Source organism: Corapipo altera, unplaced genomic scaffold (genome assembly GCF_003945725.1).
Source record: "Corapipo altera isolate COAL_440 unplaced genomic scaffold, ASM394572v1 22b, whole genome shotgun sequence".
NCBI lineage: Eukaryota > Metazoa > Chordata > Aves > Passeriformes > Pipridae > Corapipo > Corapipo altera.
In genome coordinates this window covers 629,414-647,660 of record NW_020884876.1, presented here as the reverse complement: position 1 = coordinate 647,660, position 18,247 = coordinate 629,414, and the positions used below count along the sequence as shown (strand labels likewise).

Genomic DNA, 18,247 nt, shown 5'->3' with positions numbered 1-18,247 from the left:
CCATCCTACCTGTTCATGCAACTCTTTAAAGCATAAAAATATTTAACAGGCACTTGGATTTTTGTAAATTTTGTAAATTATATTTTCATTTCTTGGACTGTTTCCCTCTTTGCAAACCAGAAATTCAGTCTAAGTAGTTGCCATTATTTAGATAATTAGGGAGTAATTCGAAGTTATCTCACACACAATGCAGCAGAATGTGAATATCAGTACCTGTATTATTTGTCAACAATTTATAATAAGTATACATGTATTTAGGAAAAGTCATTGCTATTTCCTATGGCAACTCACATCCTCATGAAATCTCTGAATAAATGGACCCTTGATTTAATTTCTCCCCCTGTGTAGCTGATGCTGCAGAGGTCTAGCTCTCACCTGGGAATGCTTCGCTCTGACACATGGCTGCATGAAGAAGGAGATTCTTTAAAATTAATGAAAAAACAGGTCTCTGTTTTGCGAGTTGCTCTTCTTCTATACCTTTTTCTTCCCTAGAAGATTAATACTTAGATGTGCTTTTTATTTGAAAGCCATGCTACAGAGATTTTGGAAGAGGTGGCTGTAGTGGATTAGACTTCATACTTGACAGAGAGCTCTTGTTGCAGTTGACTTTTAGAAAATCTTCCTATACTTAAAGTGCCTCCCTTTTGTTCTTGTAGTCTTCTATCAGGTTACAAGAGGCTACATAACAAAGGAGAGGTTATGTAATAATGAACTACTTCAACTAAAATGTATTTCATATTCATTCTTCAGTACTATATTTCCCTTTCATAGTCATATTTCATAGTCACCATAAATAAATTCAGGGTTAGATTGTACCTCTCAAGGTGACTTGTTCAGGATAAAGGCAGTTGTTATTGTGTTTCAGCTCTTTGTAATGCATGTACAAGGCAAGGAGAGTTTGATCAAAAGAAAAATATTTCAGTTTTGTGCTTTTTTTTCTCATACCAGAAAGTCAGATGAACAGAGAACTATTGAACTTGAACTTTCTCAAAGCAAACTTGCTGAGCAATTGAGAAGAAATAGCTTTTACTAAAACCAGTTTGTTTAAATTCCATTTGGTTAAGGTCTTTTTGTTTGCTTTAGTTTTTGTCCTAACACATTTCATCCTAGTGAATTTTTCTGTAGATTAGTTGAAAGAAATTTTTCCTTAGTGTCTGGCTTTTCCAGATATTTTCCAATTTTTTACAGCTTCAAGCTTTTCCAAAATTGATTTGTTTAAATTCCATTTGTTTAGGAATTGGGGGTTTGTTTGTTTGTTTAAGGTTGTGGGGGTTGTTTTTTATTTGATTTTGATTTTGGTTGCTTTCCTGATATGTTTTGTTCTGGTGAATTCCTTCTTAGCTTAGAGAAATGATTTTTTCCTTAGCTTCAATACATAACATCATATTTCTTTCTATAAAGTGTGAGAGCTAACGAGCATTTCTGAGTCTCCTATCTCTCCTCAAACCTGAGGAGATTAGATTCAATGCACCTCTTATTTCTGAGGCACAGAATTCTGAGGAAGAAACATTTTTGTTTACAGAAACTTCTTCATGCACTGGAGAGAAGTCAATAACAGGCAAACCTCAACTACATAATACCCTTTGCAGATAGTTTGAAGGTATGAAGGCGTAAGCATTTATAATATATGTAAAGCCATAATCCTTTCCTTAGCTTTTCTGAATCATCTGAGAAATTCTCCCTGGTTCCCTTAGGCTGGCTTAGCCATTGGCTCAAGAAGGGGATAAATTAGGGGCTTTTGGAGCTGCAGGTGGGTGCAAACAGCACAGCAAGCCCCCTGCTCCTGCAGGGCAGCAAGGACAGGCAGGGGACCACCAGTGCTCCTGTGGTGCCTGAGCATCCAGGGTGTTTACTATATCTCCTTTTTCCTTTGCAAACTTTCTTAAGACTGCACAGGACAGGATACAGGTCTGTGTGTCCCATCCTTTTGCAGCAGAAGATAGGGCTCGAGTAAGATGAAATAGCAGCAACAAAAGTTATTCCAAAAGACCGTGGTGGAGAATTACAGGGAGTTTTCTGGAGACAGTGGGATAACTTACCAAGACATAAAAAGTAACGTGTAGTTAAATCAAATAGAGAATCCATATAATTAGATTCTTTTTTTATACAGAAACCAAAACTTGCCCAGAAAGGGCCTAGAGATGATTCAAACCCTTATTAATTGCCAGCAAATCCCATGTTAGTATGCTATAATAAAAATGATCAAGTAAATTTGTAGTGTCAGTAAGATAGTCAGGTGCCTTCGAAGTGCCTTTGAGAATAAAATTCCCTCTACATGTTTCAGATATAAGCAATCACTTTATCTGGTGTATTTTGGCATGTAGTTTGCTGTATTTTTCAATTTAGAAGCAACTGTGATTGTTTAAGTATTGGAATAATGTGGGAGACAACTAGAAATTTTAACAGGGGTTAAATAGCCTTAAAGGAGCTTCTCAGCTCAATAAATTCACAATATTTTGATAAAGGATATTCAAGTTAAGTTTATTTAAGATATGTTCTATCCCTTCCAACTTGCATGGTGTCTCAAATTATTACTGAAATGTTGAGTGAGAGCATATATTAATTCTTGCACATTGGACTGGTCTTCAGCAGATCTCTTAAAGCAGATTACATTGTAGCTCTTGATAAAATACAGCTCAGACTTTTACAATTTCCTTTCCTTCAGCATTTCCCTTCCCAATTCAGTTAGTCTCGATGGTATGAAAAATAATTTTATTTTGCTTTTCCTTTAACTTGCCTCACAAGAATTCTTCTCACTTACTTTGCATGCACAAAGAACCCATCTCTATTTTCTTCTTTTTGCCTGAGCAGGAAGAGTGAAACAGTCCCATCATTTCTTTCTCTAGAAATAATAACTAAGAAAGGTCAACTTCAAAGTCTCATTTCCTCAGGTATCTCTTCTTAAGTTTGATTCTGAAGTTCATGAGGCTTTTGCTAACCCATGAGGCTCTTTCCTCCAACACTTTAAGCCTCCTAGGAGCCTGCCCACAGACAAAGCCCTGTTGATTGCATTGCAGTCATGGAAGAATAGTTATTGGGATATTGTGTCACAGAATATAATTCTTCAGGTTTCCTACATATTTTTATTACTATTAAGTTTACCTACACCACTTTATTGGATTATAATTTTGTTTTCATCGTCATGAGCATTTTATGTTTATTGGCAAAAGAACATTTATAACTCATTATCTGTAAACAGTTAATAGTTTTGTTGAAATGTTAGAGCTGCTGCACAATATCCAGTCACCACAGCATATTACAGATGCTGTTTTTAAAGCTGGTAACTTTGCAATGAATTTTAAGGGAGAATGATTTGTTTTCCATTAGAAAGGCCTTCACACAGCAACAGGTACAGTTGGGAGATGACAAAGCATTAGCCAAGTTTGGTACTGTGTAGTGTAAATTATGAAGTAGCACAAGCAGACTTTTTTTATCCCAGACACTTCCGTTTAACATATGAAGAAAGACTTGAGACATATATTAATACCCAGGTAGTGACTTGTGTTCTGCAAGAGCTGTCTTTTAAAAGACTTGTTTGTCTACCATAGTATCCAGCAGGGTTTTTTTTTACTGAGTTTTCACACTTAGATGTCATTGAAAAACTACTACTTTAATCTGCTGAATGCTGGATGGTCCCTAAGGGATTTAAGGACACCACTTAAAGTCAGCTTTTATAGCTCTTTTATGCTTTATGACTAAGACAGGTATTTTGAAGTGGAAAGAATGTCTACAAAGTAGATACAGGGAAAAAAGAATTAAAAATTACGCTTAGACAATTCAGAATAGGTAAAGGAATAAACAAACAAATTAATAATTTGCTATATTTAATGACAAGCTACTGTATTACTCCTTTAAAAGGAGATTTCCTGAAGATATTCTCCTTAAAGATTATTGATTTATGTTTGGCTGTGGATTACTTAAAACTTTGGTGAAGAAATCAGACATATCAAGGAGGTAAAAAGACATCTGGAAAGGACTTTTGAGGAGTTTATGATTTAAGGGGCTGCAATATGTAAAGATACATTATAAAAAAATGTGCTGTATTATACAAATTGATTGTTGTTCTTTAGTAACCATGTCTTGGTCTGACTGGCCATGATTTTTATCCAAAATTCCAGCACCTCATTTCACGAACATTTATCACTAATTTATAAACACTTGTTATCCCCAAAATGCCTCTACTAGTGAAAAATTATAATTATACCCAAATAAATATCAAAGATACAAAAAAATTTATTTGGTGTGATTTCCTCATGTTTCAGAAATGTTGTGATTTTAGATAGAAGCCTTCTGAAGACAGGAGGAAGTTGGACTTTCTATGTAAAGGGAAGAGTTTGATCTCAGGTGCTTTACAGGAGCACAGGAAGAGGAACTGTGCGTGGACAAGACAAACACTGCAACCAGGCTTGCATCAAGATGAGATTACCTGTTCATCTGCATTTGCAGCAAGTGGAACATTCAGGCATTTCAGAGATGGACAGGAGGTCAAATGGTGTCTGCATGAGTGAACTGAAGGTACGGGTAACCTCTTTCTGTATGATAAAGGGCTTCTTTCTCATGTGATTTAGGAAGCACCACTCAGTGACTGCAGCTAGCTAATGCTGTGAAGGCTTGTGGACCTCCCTTGCTATGAAGGAGTGTGCTCTTAGCCCTGCTATCCTTGCTTCTTTCCAGAGCATCAGGGGCTTGTGGGCAGCCATGGCAGCCTTTTCACCAAGTTGCTACTGTTCTCGTTTTGATTGTTGCAGCATCAAAGGTGACGAAACACACCTACTCACTAGGCCCTCGTATATGCACAGCTTTTCATTAAAAGAAAAGCTATCCTATTAATTTGTCTATCAATACATTAGATGTATGTGTTAAGAGGCAAAAGAATAAATGATGCCTGATAACTTTAAAGAGCAGTACATCCAAATTACAATCAAGGGTAAGACGTCAAAGCAAATGCACTGTGCAGTGCATGTGGGCTAAAGAAACACACCTTATACAAACTCAGGAATTTATTGTTAGTCCAATTAAGGTATTAGAAATTTAATCAAAATTGTATTACTAATTTAGTTACAAGGATGCTAGCTCATACACTTGAAATTACCTAATCACAGCAAATTTTCATTTATAATACAATTATTGAACACAGATTTCCTAGTATCTATCCCTGTTTCTTTTACACTCATCTTTATTATTCTGGGTCAGTAGATAAATAGTGTTACTGTTCCTTAAGCAGAATATAATAGGGGAGCAGAGTTGTACCATGGATCCAGCATCTCAGGTGCTTCACTGACAGGAAAATGGTGGTTATAGTAGGACTTCTTCCTTCTCATTTCTGGTTTCACTTGGTATTATTTTTATATGTTTACTAACAAACTTATTTGCTCTTTCTTCAATGGTTTGCAAATTCCACGTTAGCATCGGCTTTTAGTATATATAGTGTATTCTCCATGTGATGGATACTTGACTTTTGCTGTCTTTGTCACCACTGTATCCAGTACTACCCTGGTCTATGGCCTTAAGGCTTCTGATGCCATCCTGCTCTTGCACTTTCAAAGCCCATTCTGAATCATGTGCTTGAATTTTTGGAGACCCCTGTTTTCCTTCAAATGCCTTGGAACTGTTCTTTCCCAATAAAGTAACTAACGTTATATTAGTACAATCCAGTCAAGCATACAGTCCCATTCAAGGGTAATTCAAGGGTTCATGCCACAAAAAAAGAATGCTCTACAAGAACATCTATTTGTATACTGATATATTTTGGTAACAACTTGCTGTTAATACCTATTAGTTATGCCAGTATCACTGTTACTGAAAGTGGTTTACCAGAGAAGGAATTTTGGTCACTAGAAATGGAGTAGCTATTTTAAAAAGTTTATAGAATGTTTTTAACTTGTCAGTATGAGTTAGTAGCTTTTAGAGCTAAGAGCAGTTTTGAACAGTTGAACTCAAATCCTTAGTGCACTTTGCACATTGTCAAAAGCTGTGTAGGATTCACCGTGGAGTAATTCTGTTCGAGTGCATTGCATATGCAAAATTCATTGGTAGGTAGTTCTGGGATGCTATTCCTAACTCATTGATTTCAGCTTATTGCTATTATAAAAGTGATTGAATTCTGGTCATAAACTTAACAATTGTTTAAAATCCATTTATGTTTAGCAGAGGTATTTACACCACCTTAAGCAGGTTAGTAACACAGAATGAGGGCAATCCAATATGCCTATTATCAAGTCCTTTCCCATTCAAGATCAGACATTTTGACAGTTACATATTTGAAAAGTGATTTGGAGTTTCTTACTGAAAACTGTGGACTGATTCCATTAGAAAAAAGACTTTAAAAAATAAAACATACCAGTTACAAGGAAGAATTCTGGGAAGGAGTAAAACTTGTTGCAGAGAAGAGGGAGAACTGGGAAACAAACTTCTAAGAGCTGTATTGGTGGAAGATCTTCAGTGTAGAAGAGTTTGAGCTGATTTTAGAAAAGAGTATTTGAATAAATTTGGTAAGGAGTTGAAAAAGATTCATTGACAGATTTAAAGGCATTAAAAGGCACTAAGACTTATAGCATTTGATGGAAAAGTAGTGTTGGACAATGTGGTACACTCCCTGGTACTCTGAGAAATCTGATCAGAAACATCAACCCTTCTTTAGACTTTCAGGTACCAACCATCAATTCTTAGTCAAGAAACCAAATACTCAGTGAGCTACTTAAATGTAAAATTATGATTTAGGACCACATTGCAAATGGATCATTAAGCCAATCTACCTCATCTCATACCTCATGTAGTTCTTTGTTGAACAAGTGCTAAGTGCTCTTTGCTTTCAACTTGTCTATTTGACAAACACAACTACGGTAAATCCAAAGCAACTGCACTTGATCTCTGCTTTGCTTGGAATTTTCAGAATTTTTTCAGACTTGGTGAAGACATCATGTACTTGAAAGCTTGTATGCTTTCTCCAGCTATTTCACACTAATACACGATCCCAGTTTTTTTTTTTTCTCTCAGAAAAGACAAAAATTGACAGAACAGATGTGTTTCTGCTATCCTAGGTGGTAGAGCTATATGGGGATAAGGATGGAGATTTTACATGCAACGTAAGATTCCAGGCTTGCAAGTGTAAGCAACAATTGGGGCTCCCCCTCAAAAGCAGGAATGTGAAATTTAAAATAAGACTAGAAACTATTGGAAAGTCACAATTCTTTAGAGGGATGAGGGCTATAAATTCCTCTGTAGCCAAGAATAAAGGACTAAAACTGGAAACAGCAGAAGGAAACATAACTACTCTACTTAGCTTGTGCACACCTATCTCTGCTGTAGAGAGGCTGTGATCTACTGTCTGTCTACAGATATTTGTTTCTGATAAGAAAGAGGAAAGACATCTTGCTATGGGTAAAGAAGCACCCAGTCCAGTGAAAACAAAGAACTAAACAGGCACTTTATGGTGAGGACAGAAAGCCTTCTGACTCAACTTGGAAACAACTTTGTCACATAGACCTAAGATGTCACAGAAAAGGTTTAATATTTTGGTTTAGTTTGTCTATTTGATATGGTGAAAAACATTCAAAGGGTAACACGCTGTCTGTTACTATGGTTGTACTTGTAGCTATTAAGGTGATTTTTTGAGTTGCTTCCAGAGAAGAGGAAAAGTAGCCACAGGCATGCGTATGATGAAAGTGGGAAAAGCCTACTCACCTTCAGAGAAGTGATAGGTACAGTTAGTTGGGCATATTGATCTATGACTAGAAGCTTAGGAACAGGAAAACACATCTGATCAACATGCGGCTGAAGTGTGTCTGCACCAATGAACACAATATGGGTAACAAACAGGAGGAGCTGGAAACCACTGGCAGCAGGAAAGATAGGAGGTAGTTGCCATGCTGGAAACATGGTGGAGTGCTGCAATGCATGGCTACATCCTCTTCATAAGGGACAGGAAGGGAAGGAGAGGCAGTGGGTTACCCTATATGTTAGGGAGTGTCTTAATTTTCTAGGGCAGAATTGTGGTGATGACAGACTTGAGTGTTTATGGGAAAGACTCAAGGGATAGCCAACAAGGCAGATGTCCTGGTGGGAGTCCATTATAAACCACCCAGGCAGGATGAAGAGGCAGGTGAAGTATTCTATGAGCTGCTGGCTGATGTTTCATGGTGCCTAGCCTGTGCTCTTGTGGGAGACTTCAACTTGCTGGATGTCTTCTGGAAAGTCAACATAGAGGAGAGGAGGCAGCCTAGGAGGTTCCTGGAGTGTGTGGAAGGTAACTTCCTGACACAACTAGTAAACAAGCTTACCAGGGGAGATGCCCTGCTAGACCTGCTGTTTACAGAGAAGGGCTGGTGGGAGATGTGGTGGTCAGAGGCTGTCTTGGGCAGAATGACCACAAAATGATAGACTTCTCAATTCTTGGTGAAGTAAGGGAGCAGGTCAACAAAACCTCTGCCTTGGACTTCCAGAGGGCAGTCACTGGAGGGCCTGTTCAGGACACTGATTCAGAGAGTCCCTTTGGAAACAGTCCTTAACAACAAACGGGTCCAGGAAGGCTGAACATACTTTCAGAAGGAAATCTTAAAGGCACAGGAGAAGGCCATTCCCATGTGCCAAAAGATAAACTGCTGGGGAATAAAACTGGCCTGTCTGAACAGAGAGCTTTCATTTGAATTCAGGAAAAAAGAAATAGAGTTTATGACCTTCAGAAGAGGGGGCAAGCAACTCAGGAAGAGTACAAGGATGTTGTTAGGTCGTGTAGAAAGAAAATTAGAAAGGCAAAAGCTCAGCTAGAACTCAATCTGGCTACTGCTGTGAAAGATAATAAAAAGTGTTTTTATAAATACATTAACAACAAAAGGAGGGCCAAGGAAAATCTCTATCCTCTATTGGATGTAGGGTGGAACATTGTTACCAAGGATGAGGACAGACTGAGTTACTTAATGCCTTCTTTGCCTCAGTCTTTAACAGAAAGACCAGTTATGCTGAGGGAAACCAGCTCCCTAGGCTGGTAACAGGGAAAAAGAGAAGAATAGACTCCCTGAAATCCAGGAGGAAGTAGTTAGTGACCTGGTGTGCCACCCAGACATCCACAAGTCTATGGGGCTGGATGGGATTTACCTGAGGGTACTGAGGGCACTGGTGGAAAAGCTTGCCAGGCCACTCTCTGACATTTTTTGTCAGTCCTGGCTAAACAGAGAGGTCCCAGACAACTAGAGGTTAGCCAGGGTGATGCCAATCTACAAGAAGGGTCAGAAGGAGGATATAGGGAACTACAGGTCTGTCAGTCTGGTCTTGGTGCCAGGGAAGGTTATGGAACAGATCATCTTGAGTGCGATCACATGGCATGTACATGACAGCCAGGGTATCAGGCCCAGCCAGTATGAGTTTACAAAAGACAAGTCCCGCTTAACCAACCTTATTTCTTTTTATGACCAGATGATCCACCTAGTGGATGAGGAAAAGGCTGTGGATGTCATCTACCTGTACTTCAACAAAGCCTTTGATACTGTCTCTCACAGCATTTGCCAGGAAAACTTGGCAGCCAGTCCCTTCACCATCCTCGTTGCCCTCCTTTGGATGCTGTCTAATAGCTTGTCTCTTTTATACCATGGGGCCCAAAACTACACGCTATGATAAAGAGCTGTGGAACATAGATGGTGGAAATTCCTCAGCTACGGGACACTGCAAAATTCTGCATGAATGGTAGCTTCTACTCAACACCTGCCATAAGCCTGTGGCACACTGAGACTGACAGCTATTAACATACAGCAACCTTTGAGACACTTCCTAAAAACGAAAGGTGAGCCTCTGGGTGGACAGTGTTTTGCTAGGAGCTAATGAGTATGAAACGGCATACAAGGATTAGTAGTTTAGTAGAAATATTTTCAAGTAAATGAGATATGAAACAAAATAGATTAGAGAATTAAATTACATTTTATTAAATCAGATTAAATTATAATGATTTTTTTCAAGACTAAATAAAGAATCTGTTTTTCATGGTTAATACAGTGTGGCAACTGAGGTGAAGCTTCACAAAAACATGCAATACTTTCAACAGCTATTAGGGAAATCAAAGACTCTGACATACAGAGTATCATTTGCAACACAGCTGAAGCAGAAGATAACATGAGTATCGCCAGTCTTGTCAGTGGTATTATTTTAGGAGATACTTTCAAGAAAATGGTTGAATTACTACATAGAAGGATCATTCTTAAGAATAATAATTATCAATGATACAAACCAAAGCAGCTGTTTCATCAGTCTCCAATCAAAAGGGTGAATTGATATTGATAATCATAACTGGTAATGGACTTCCTGAGAGCACATGATAAACCATAATTCTTCCACTTTACAAAATAGTTGATTTCTATGTTATTCACCAGAATTATCTCCGCACAGCAACATTTTTTTTCATGCTAGAATGATGAATTTTCATTATATGCAAATGTTAGAATATCCAAGTTGGTGATTAAAACAACTGCAGAAAAAATAGTTTGTCTAGGAGCAACAGATCTAAGACTAAGGGTCCTCTAGTCCTACTTTCTGGTATTGTTTGAGAGAGAAAAATATTCTTTTTTGTTTCTCTTCTATGTTTAAAAAAGAAATCAAAGCACTTTCATATTGATGATGCAATGAAGTAGTTTTGAAAACATACCACAAAGTACATTTTTAAAATATTGGCAGACCTCTGCGTTATGGCACAGTGGAATATGCCTGTATTCTTTAACCTCCATGCTATCTCAGTGTTGCTAAATGTTGAAAAGTTTGATGTCATCAACAAATGATTTTTGGCAATTAACTGCATATTCTTTGCACAATCTAGTGAGGACCTTCATAGCAGACTACTTAGGAAGATAGGGTTTTTTTCCTTTTTCTCTCAATAATTAAACCTGGAAGCAATGCTGGTTTTACATGAAGTATTTTGACGTATTCCTACCATTCCAAATAAATCTATTGACCTGACTGCTGGGTTTACACCAAGCTATATTGTAGGTCAGTTCTATTTGATTATGTAGTGAATATCATCATCATCATGGCTGGGCTTCACGAACAAAGATCTGGGAAGGGCTCTCACCACGTTTGTTGCAAGCACGTTGGTGGCTAAAACGGCCAGTACGAGACAGGTATGACCGGTTGCAAAAGGCACAGCAGAACAATAACAATTAACCTAATTTGAAGCTCATCCAGATCTCTGCTTATTTCTCTAGTAAGCACAGGAGTTACTGCTGATGGTAATGTATTCAATATAGGAATTAAACATTTGTTTCTTAAAGTGCTGTATAGTAACCAATAACTGGAAGATGGAAAAGGAACCTTAAGAAGAAAGATGGAGATGCAAAAGTAAGGGACATATTTAGTGCAACTTCAGAGAATATATGCCCTCTATAAAAGGCAGCAAAATACAATCTAATATACCAAAAAGCAATCTCTAAATATCTGAAGCTTTTGTTACAATTGAGAGGTCTAGAGGTCAATTAATAACAATTATGGAAGTTCAGTAAGTGACATAATATATTGGAGAGTGTTAATGTTCTGGACAGCATTATATCACCTTTTCTTTTAGATTTGCTATGGGATTCTGCTACCAACAATTTAAATTAGCATTCTGGAGAAAACATTTTTCAATTTTCAGACAAACCAGTCTTATGATGAGACCTTTTTATCTCTTGTGCTTTGCAGATTAAAAAACTTCTTATATTCTAAGGAGGACTAGTCAGGATAGGGTGTACTGAAAGGCCACTTTCAACTTTCAACAAAGGCTGAGCCAAGTATCAACTGAATCTTTTTGAAACTGGAAAAAGTACAGACCACATTTGCCTGCCCCATTATTTTTCTTTTTCACATGTCTTTGTCCTCCTGATCTGACTGGAACTGTAAGTGCTCACAATAGTCAGGTAGAACAGCTGCCCTGGTAGCCTCTAACAAGATAAGACCAGACACATAATCAAATAGTATTCTCCTGAGAGTATTCTATAAGCTGTGAAGTGATTCTTATTCTTGCCATTTGAAGGGAATTTTCATCCTACCTGAAGACAAAAGGAATCAACAAAAAGAGAAGATTTCTTTGCTATATGATTTCAAAGTATGGGAACACATACATTGGCGGGCCATTTCGCCATAATTCATGCCAAGGTCCTAGTTCTCTAAATAATCATTGTGGCTTTGGCTACACTGGCAAATACTGCAGTGAAATGGAAGCAGGTCTTCAGAGACAATCAGTTGGTACTGAGAACCCCACACCCACAGTAAGTGTGGTTTGGAGGGGATTTACTTTAGACTAGTACCGATCTAGTTCCATAGACTGAAGACCACTAGTGCTGGAGCAGAGTATGTTCCAACTGTCCTGGAAAGCACATCCAAAAAGATGCTGCAGTCATCTTCATGTACTCCAAGGCTCACTTTTGAATTGAAGTTCCTCATTTGAACTGAAGTGCCAATGTATACCACGTACTCTTTGTACATTTGTGCCATTGAGGTACACTGGGTTGAACCGTGTCACTTCCTTGACAGGGGAAATAGAGCACAGACTGGAAAAGAGTTTGAATGGTGTTCATCTCCTGCCCATGGCATTGGGGTAATCCAAGCTAGACTTAACTTCCTAAATGAACTAGAGTGCACCTTGGTGCCCCAGTCCCCTGTAAGACTCTTTGCCTTGTCTGCAGCACACTCATGCCTCACACTGGGAAGTACTCCTTGCTGGTCACCATAGTCGGTAAGAAAGGCCACTGCCTTCAAAGATGTGACTTCACAGAGGAAAATTCAGACTCCTGAGAAATCCGGGGTCCTGGATTCTCTTTTCTGGGAAATTGTCTGTCAGGTGAGGGAGAGGCAAAGACAAAATTGTGCTGTTAGGGAGAAGAAGTATTAGGGACTGTGGATTTATGCCCAGTAACACAGGAAATATCAAAATTTGCTTTTTTCTGGCTCTTGTTGAAAATATTTGAAGGTCTAGTGAAAGGCAATGACAATAGTAATGAGCCAAGGAAATGTTTGTGATTTGAAATTATCTTTCTGTACCTAAGCACTTCAGCCTAGTTACCATAGATCTGTCTACACTTCAATTTGTTTTTTGCTTCATCATAGCTTAAGTGGAGAGGAAGGGTAACATGCTAAATGTAAAGGAATATCATCTTATATGCTGTAACAATCCCCCTTCCCCTGGATGCAAAGAGGGGTGCAGTCTTCTTTCTTCATCCATTGTCTTGAGATTACTTCTCTCGCTTAATTTTTAAGTTCAGCTAAAGCTGTACTGTTAGTAATCATTTTAATGAGTAACGTGAGTGAGCAGTTAAATCAATGTATCATAGATGAAATCTTAATTAAAATGATGTTTAGTTATGGGAAGTGAGAGTTTCATAATTTATTTTCTATTAAGATGTTGACTGTTTCACTGAAAGCAATTATTTTGTGGGTTTAATCACAATATAAATGCTTCACTGAAGTTATATTTCTTCATCTTTCTGTTCTCCTTGGATATCCACCATCCTCAAATTTAAAGGCCCATTCTAAAAGGCCAGTGCCAAAGTGTTTGCATTAATTTTCTTTCTTCTTGAGACGTTTTTTACATCTGTTGTGACAGTAGGCTACTATGCTGTTTAAGACAGCTTTCTTGAATTTTATCAGAGTAAATATTCACATAGGATTAAGTATAATTATGCATATTTAAAACCACTTTTTCTGAATTGCCCTAAGAAGAATGGAAATGTTTTCATTTGGGCTGCAGGTTTTAAATACCATGCATCTGACTCTGCACTTATGTTTGTGCTTACTCCAATGCACAAATGACGTGCATTCTTTTTGAAGAAGTTCCTGCCCATGGGAGGGGGAATGGGCTAGATGACATTTAGTGGGCCCTTCCAACCCAAACTATCTTATGATTCTATAAATCTAGGGGGTGAGGTAAATTGCTTTGTGAATGCACAGTTAAGGTCTACATTTGCAATTTCACCAAAATATTGTTATGTAAATCTACCCTTTTGAAGATGTGACTGAAATGGTCCTTCAGTTCTTGCTGTTCTATATGCTTTTTTTGGTGGAGAACAGAACACTATGATAATTTCTTCTTCCCTCTCCACGCATTCGATAACTTCGCCCTCAGCAGGGTAAGGGCTCCCTAAAGAACTATGTGAGAGCCATCAACTTCCCTCAAGCACAGTGAATGAAGATGGACCATCCACTAAGGCCAGGTTTTCAAAGCTCTTATGTGCTCAAAATGGTAGGCAGGCACACAAATCCTACATCAAGTCTCATATATCCCTGTCAGGGAAGTAGCTATATTCAAGAGAAATAGAATAAATTATGATGTCAGCTACGGAAAATTACATATGAGTGGTTTTGGGTTCCTCAGTGATCTTGAAAAATCATATTTTGGAGAATCAAAATGCTCTTTGATACTAAGTGTGAAGGCTCCCAGGTGAAAAATACAGTGATATTAGCTATTTATATATTAATGTGGAGGATTTTTTCCTCTTCTTTCTATGTGGACTTCAGCTTTAAGTATGAAAATTTTTTCACATACCCTTTTAGATGAATTACAAATTGTAGGTAATTGAGGTTGAATAGGTGGCTTCCAGACTGGAAATCAAGAACTTGTGCTAAATGCCTTTGCTTCTCTTACAGTGCCTGAGGGTTAGGTGTATTTCTATGGAATCCAAGTCAATAATTACACTTTTAAGAAGTTAGGGAACAGGTGATACATCCTGGCTGGGTTTTAGAGGTCTTTTACATGGAATTAATCCTGTTATCTTGCACTCCTCAAACCTGGAGGTTAGAAAGATTTCTGATGAGCTTGGGCAGAATTTAGGTGCTGAGCTGCTCAAACTAGGGCTCTTTTGGTGTTTGTATGGATGTGGCTCTACAGTTTCTAAAGAAATTTGTTAAGTGTATATATGTTTTCTCTGTATCTTCCACTATGAGGTAGCAGCAAAGCTGAAAGTTAAGATTTGATTTTACATCTAAATACTTAAAATCTTTACCAAATTCAAGCTTTGGATTATTTTTCTTTTTCCATTTGTCAGTATGCCACCACTTCCTATTTTATAACTGATATTCTACACTGTGATGAATTAATCAATATTCACTACTTTTTCTATAGACTTAACCAAACTGAAACTTTCATCTGTAAATTTTTTCTATTTCTTCTCTTTGAAACCATTACTTCAGTAAGGAATCAGCTAAATGAGATAAGCTCAAGAGCAGATTCATAAGAACTCAAGATTCATGTTTTTAACATGGAAAGTTAATCACTCTGACAGTAGTCTCAAACAGTTTCTGAAAGACGGCATTACTTTCCTAGTCACCCCAGAACTATGCAGCTCTTTTAAAAAATAACTGATAGACTTAAAATGGTTTTGAAAGACAGTGAATTATGAAGCCCTGTTCTTCTATTCATATACTCGTTAAACGCGACTGAAGAAGACGGAGACAGTGGTTTTCCTTAGCAGAAACCAAACTTAGTAATAATAGTGATTTGAATTCTACAGTTTTGCTTAACCTTGGTCACTTTGCTGTTTCTGAAGTGATGTCTAGCAGGTTCAAAATGATACTATTGACTCCTTTCTTCACCTCTGGCCTTTTTTTTTCTTTTTTAAAACAGCCTTATTACTCTCAGCAGCAGAAGGTGTTTTTAACTGAGAATTTAAATACTGTTTTTAGGCTAGCTGTGCCAGTACTGTACTCAGCAAGCAGCTGAGAAATATCAGCAAGCCTTAATAACTAACTCGCTGTCCTTCAGTGTATTACCATGTATGAGCATCTCCTTCTTCTAGACACTAAACTAGGTAATTTTCCCAGCTTTTCTTTGATATTCTTTTCCATTTCGCAGTTTTGATTTATTACTTGTTTTATTTTTCTTAAAAATACAGACAATCTGAGTTGATTGAGTTGACTTTTCCCTCAAGTTTTCTTCTGGTAGTTAAAGATTTTTTATTATTTTTTGTTCCCTGTTTGCTTTTCAAAACTTCTATACCTATTTTTCATCTAGTGTTTTACTTACTCAAGGAATAATTTCTTGTAATTTTGAAAGGGATGGATTTCTATTCTTTACGTTAAAGTACAAGGAAAATTCAGATTTGGGACTATATGAAAACGGCTTGTCCTGATGTCATCCTTAGTCTTGTATCATTTGAGAAATCTCATTGGTGCTGTTTTCATTTTAATTTTATTTTAATAGTATTTTTATGTGTCTTAGCATTCTGAACCCAGAAATCAAATGAAAACTTTCATTTTCTCACTATTCATGCTATGTATTGTTTTAGCCGTAGTCTCCCATCTCTTTCAGTGGTAGCAAGCTGCTGTATCTACACAGGAGTGACATTAAGTTTTTAAATAGATGCTCCAAACTGCTCACGTAGAAGGAAGATGCCTTGGAATCCTGTAAGTACACTTAAACTTCTTATGTAAAATTTTCTCAGTAGTCACTTTAATTGCATAATATCTTTTAGTGACAGGATGAAATTTTATAGACTGGTAAAGAGTTTTAATGATTCCATAAACATCAGATGCAAAGACATAGAAGCATTCATTGCATATTTTGCAAAATGCGGTCAGTTTGACAGATCAATCCATAATAAACCTTAGAGCCATGGCTACTTTCAGGGCAGAAGGACTTCCCAGAGAGAAAGGGACTTGGGGACAGGCTGTGCTTATGGTCTTGCTGAGGGGGACAGTAATCCTGCTCCTTGGAGCTAGTGCCACCACCTGCAGCAGAGGAGCTGCTTTTGCACTTACTCTGTAATAAATGCATATGCTTTCCTCTGAGCTCATGCCTCTGCCATCATGCTAGGATGCTGCCTGCTGTGTTAATCCACCAGTAAAGAGACCTCAGGTCATACAATAATATGTGCCTTTACCGTCTGCCAATACCCACAGGACTGGCTATTAATTTTCAAGTCGTTGAATTTTCACTTAATGTACTGCAGCTCTCTGAAGCGTGGTGAGTTTCTTTAACCATTAAAGCAGCTGTAAACTTACATATAAAATAATAACCGGATGATGATGTGTAAAGACAAAACACTGCCTTTCATCGGCATAACTACCGGATGGGGGGTTATTTACATTTCTGTGCAGTGACAACTTGACTCGAAGGAGTATGATGATGATGATGGCTATAAAACGGTTTGCCCTTGGGCTGAGAACATGTTATGTAGATTACTCCAGAAGCGCCCCATAGAGAGCTCCGAGCAGGGGCATCTCAGGGGCCGGGAATTTGGGCTGGGGAGAGATTCAGGGACCATCCGACCCTGAAGACGAGAGAAGACATAACGCGTTATCTAAGCTCTGGTGCCGTCGGGACGTGACCGCCTGTCCCCACGGCAGAGGTAGAGGCTGCGAGCGCGGAACCTCCGGTCGCCTCCGCCACCGCGGTGCTTTCCCTGCGGTGTTCGGGAGAGGGGTAGCTGGCGGGGTGTGTTTGGCTACTTTGCCGCGTACGTCTCCTGAGAGAGGCAGAAAGAGGGAGCAGCCGAGGAGGAGGAAGGAGGAAACCAGAAGGGAAAAAACTCCAAAACCACGCGTTTTTCACGCCCTGGCGCACGTCACAGCTCAGCACCGCGCATCGCCCACCCCGCGCCTCGTCCCCCCCGGGCGTTCCGCGGCCACGCAGAGCCGTCTGCAGCCGCCGAGCCTGCACCTATCGCGCCTTGGGAGCGCGCAATTCCCGCGGCTGCCCTTGCGCGCCCATCACGCCGCCTGCTTTCAGCATGGCCGCAGGCACCGCGGCTGGAGGGGTGTGCCCCTTCTCCTGGGGACGAACGAGAGGCTGGCGGATCTTCCCTTCCCCATGGCTGGGACCGCCCTCCCCAAAATCGCGGTCGTGCCGGACGCGGGGCCGTGCAGTCTCCGCGGGTGTCCGCGCACATCCCCCGGTGTTTCTGCTCCCCGCTGCGGGTTTCCGCTTGGCAGGGCCGAGGGGCTGACTCTCGGATTGCGAGCCGCTCTCGGAGTAGCTTTAAAAATAAAAAGATTTTAAAAAAATAAATATATATATAGCTTTAAACATATATTTATCATTCTATATATTCTGCATATTTATATATGCATATATACATATATGCATATATATATATATGCATATATATATATATATATATATGGTCTATTTCATTTCCCTCTTCGGAGAAAATACCAAATCAATGCCACCCTTTCTCCCAAGCATGTTTCCCTTCTAGTAAAGGAGGCTCCACCTCTGCTAGGGATTGATTCGCCCAGCAGTTTTTAGGATAATTTATGGAGCAACCTGATGAGCCTATTGGGCGAGTTGCTCGGTCCTTGG

The 18,247-nt window shown here is 38.9% G+C and overlaps 1 long non-coding RNA gene across 1 annotated transcript; it reads right to left on the bottom strand.

Moving 5' to 3' along the window:
- Positions 1-599: 599 nt before the first annotated feature.
- Positions 600-12,681, bottom strand: LOC113943546. Its single transcript, XR_003526380.1, has 3 exons — positions 12,595-12,681; positions 2,762-2,842; positions 600-678 (listed from the first exon to the last, which is right to left on the bottom strand). It is a non-coding gene; the product is annotated as an uncharacterized LOC113943546 (long non-coding RNA).
- Between the last annotated feature and the right edge of the window lie 5,566 nt (positions 12,682-18,247).